Raw genomic sequence first — 4,254 nt, 5'->3', positions numbered from 1 at the left:
AACCATATCCATCCAGACCCAGCATGGACAGAATTCTTTTTCAACATTATTTCGTGGCCGTTCTCAGCTAGCGCTAGCGCCGAGCTTTCGATAGACTGTTGAAATACGGGGGGAGGGGGGGGGGTCAAGTTCGCTGGCACCCGACTTGCCGGGGGGGGGGGGCATTGGCGGCCGAAGCCAAAAATTTAAATAGGGGGAGACCACAAACAATTTTTGACAAGCAAAAAAAAAAAAAAAAGGGTATCAACCAAAAATTTTAAGGGGGACGCAGGAAAAAAATTGACAAGCAAAAAAAAAAAAAAAAGTTCTCAACAAAAAACACGTCCCCCCGCTTCCGCAGCCTATGGGGGGGGGGGGGGCAGGGCTCCAACCTTTGATCCACCGTAATCACATAGCATAGGTCATAGGTGGATCCAGGTGGGCCCGGGCTCCTCCCCCCCCCCCCCGGCCCCCATTGGCGGAGCAAAAAAAAAAGAAAAAAGGTGGAAAGAAAGAAAGAAGAAAAAGGAGAGGACAAATGAGGAGGATCAAGACGAAATAGTTTTTAGGAAAGCCTGGGGGTTGCATTGTGCGCGGCGAGAGTTGGAAGATAAAAAGTCAGCGCAGTGGATTTATTGCAAAAAATGTCCGTGGCTGATTCCGCCCCCAGTCTTATTAGGGTTAGCACGAAACAATAATTTTGCATGTGATAGATTTTGACATATAACTTACTTTTCAGAAAATTCCACAATTTTTCTTTAAATATCCTTAAGCCTCTTTTTTTCTGGCATTTATTGTCTTGAAAATTTCTGGAGGACAATGTATGCCCCTAGCCCCCCCCCCCCCCATGGGCGGAAATCCCAGGGGGGACAGGGGGATTCCATTTTGGAAAGGGGGGACATAATATCAAATGTCCCCCTACTATTTGTGGTCTTTTATTATGGAAAAAAAATACATAATAAAATCGAAATTATACACATGTATCATCGAATTTCGAAATATATATAAACATTTTAAGGCCCGAATTCACAAAGGTCGACTAAAGTTATACCCCGGGTATAACTTTAGTCGACCTTTGTGAATTCGGGCCATAGTTTTTGTTAAGAACTTGGATAGGAAAAGAAAAGGCATGCCGGCCCGACTATTCTCGAACTCGCATCTAGCCCTATATGCCAGCCAAAGAGTGAAGACATTGATGACATCGATGGCCATTGTCAATTTCATAACTAATAAAAATGACGAAAAAAGAAAATCGCCCCTGGATACTAATAAGTGAATTTAGTGTATAGATGGTAGACGAGAATGTTCCATACCCCGTAAAAACATCCCTTTGTTAAACTAATTTATTTTTCCTTTATTCCAAATTTACTTGAAATATAAGAATATTTTCATTGTTCGCGTAAAAAGAACAGTTTTCATGAGTTATGATTAATCCTTCGCAGTGAATTTTAACTATGTTTAATCCCCCAATTTTTTTTTTTAAATACTCTATTAACGAGACTTTTATATTCCATTTTTACACATAATTCCTGCCTTGGGAGGGGTCATCATTGGTAGATCCAGGGGGCGAAGCGGCCCCGCCCCCTATTGGCGCGCAAAATAGGAAGGTGAGGAGACAAATAAGAAGAAAGATAGGAAAATTAAATGATGGAAGGGGAGGGGAATAATTGAAAAAAAAATAAAACTTTCAGGTCATTGTATAAAAATTAAAAATTCGCTCGCGCTTTGCATTAATACACAGCCATCTCTTTATTTCAAGACGTGCTTATTTTTTTTCTTCACTTTTTAGATCGAAATATATAAAATCAAATCATTTATTTAAGAAGATATCCATCTTTTTCATAATTTGTAGGTTTAAATCTTTAAAAAAATTAGCTCGCACTTTGCGCTCGGATTGTTTACTGAGATAAACCGCTTGTTCTTTATTTCAAAAGTGCTTGAAAGATCCAGTTTTCAGATCTGAATATAAATAGAATTCATTTCGCGCTTGCATCTGTAATATGGTTGAGTCAGATACTATCCTGTTTATTGCCATAAGGTGAAAAGAAGATGACTTTTTTGGTTGGAAAATAAAAAACTTTCATCTCGCGCTTCACGCTCGCATTAGATGTTTAGATTCCTAACCTTTTCATGCTCTTTTTAAAGTGCTATGAATGTCCAGTATTTAGGTTGGAAATAAAAAATTTTCAGCTCGCGCTCGCATCTATTATTTAATTAAATTCCTAACCTGCTCATGATTTGAAAAACTCATTAAAAATGTCCAGTTTTTAGATTGGAGAATCAAAAACTTTCAGCTCGCGCTTCGCGCTCACATTAATTAATTAGATTCCTATCCTGTTTATATTATTTTTAAGATGCTATGAATGTCCAGTTTTTAGGTTGGAAAATCAAAAACTTTCAGCTCGCGCTTCGCGCTCGCATTCATTGTTTAGATTCCTATTCCGTTCATTATCAAGTGCTAAGAATGTTTAGTTTTTAGGTTGGAAAATCAAAAACTTTCAGCTCGCGCTTCACGCTCGCATTAATTGTATAGACTCCTATCCTGTTCATATTTTTTTTTAAGTTCTATGAATGTCCAGGATTTAGGTTGGAAAATCAAAAATTTTCAGCTCGCGCTCGCATCTATTATTTAATTAAATTCCTATCCTGTTCATGATTTGAAAAAGTGTTACGAATGTCCGGTTTTTAGGTTGGAAAATCAAAAACTTTCAGCTCGCGCTTCGCGCTCACATTAATTGATTAGATTCCTATCCTGTTCATATTCATTTTAAGGTGTTATGAATTTCCAGTTTTTAAGTTGGAAAATCACAACCTTTCAGCTCGTGCTTCGCGCTCGCATTCATTGTTTAGATTCCTATTCCGTTCATTATTAAGTGCTAAGAATGTCCAGTTTTTAGGTTGGAAAATAAAAAAAACTTTCAGCTCGCGCAGCACGCTAGCATTAATTGTTAGATTCCTATCCTGTTCATATTCTTTTTAAAGTGCTATGAATGTCCAGGATTTATGTTGGAAAATTAAAAACTTTCAGCTCGCGCTTCGCGCTAGCATTAATAGTGTAGGTTCGAATCAATTTCCAGGTCACAATTTACGAAATATCAACATATTTGGGCTCGCGCCTCGCATTATTGATTGAGGCCTTTCATCTTTAGTTAGGATACCCTCTTCGAAATATGTATATATATATATATGCGTGTGTGTGTGTGTGCGTGCGAGGTTGTGTGTGTGTGTGAGGGAGGGTGTGTAAGTATGAGGGTGTGTGTGTGTGTGTTTGAGTTATTAACTCTGTAGAACATAAAAACGGAAAACTCAATTGTGTCCCCCCCCTACCTTTAAGGAGAGATTTCCGCCCATGCCTCCCCCCATCTGTACGCCATGCAGTTGAAGGGAAAATAGAAAATATGAATTTCGGAATTATTTTGGGACCTGTACACTGATTCTGTATAAAGTTATGTACCAATATAGTGTGTGGAAACATCAACTCCTTCTTTATTTGCAGTATAGTTTGAGAAAATATGTAATATATTTTAACCAGGGCGGCGATCCTGGGGGGGGGGGGGGGGCACAGTGCCCCGGCACTTTTCGAAGCACTGAAAAAATTGCCCTTTTTTACGCAAGAAAAATGCCCTTTCCCGAACGTGTACTGTGCCCCTTTCATCGGAAGAGGACCCGTTTTACTGTATTACCAAGTGCCCTTCTAAGTGCCAAATTTTACCCCCCAAAAATCACCCTCATGAACGTATCGTGTTCTGTACCCTTTTCACCTGAGAATTAGGACCCGTTTCATGCATGTCTGACCAAGTGCTCGTCCCTTGCCTTCTTGTAAGTGCCCTTTCCCCAATAGCAGTGCCCCTTCCTATTTACCCAAGAAAAGTGCCCCTCACGAACATGTCATTTGCCCCTTTCACCTGAGAAGGATCCGTTTTATGCCGTAGTACATTGGCAAGAAAAAAAGAAACGTTCTTTTTGTGCCCGATGAGCGTCTATATATATTATATATCAATAATTGTCTGATCACACTGCTATGCAGACTCTGCCTGGCTCGTGAGGTGGGAATTCAGCGCGCGAAGCGCACTGCTGCTAGTTTTGGAAGCAAATTACCAGCCTGAAAGGGCGAGCGTAAATTATCCTGTTTCAGATCAGAATATCAATAATTGTCTGATCACACTTCACGATCGCATTATTAATGATACCCAATCCTATTCATGATTTACAAAATATGAATAGCGTGTCCCGCTTTTAGGTCTAAAATCTCAATTTTCTTCCTCTCGCGCTTCG

This window comes from Lytechinus pictus, chromosome 5 (genome assembly GCF_037042905.1).
Source record: "Lytechinus pictus isolate F3 Inbred chromosome 5, Lp3.0, whole genome shotgun sequence".
Taxonomy (NCBI): domain Eukaryota; kingdom Metazoa; phylum Echinodermata; class Echinoidea; order Temnopleuroida; family Toxopneustidae; genus Lytechinus; species Lytechinus pictus.
The sequence above is the reverse complement of the archived record's forward strand: the minus strand, read 5'-3'. Positions refer to the sequence as shown.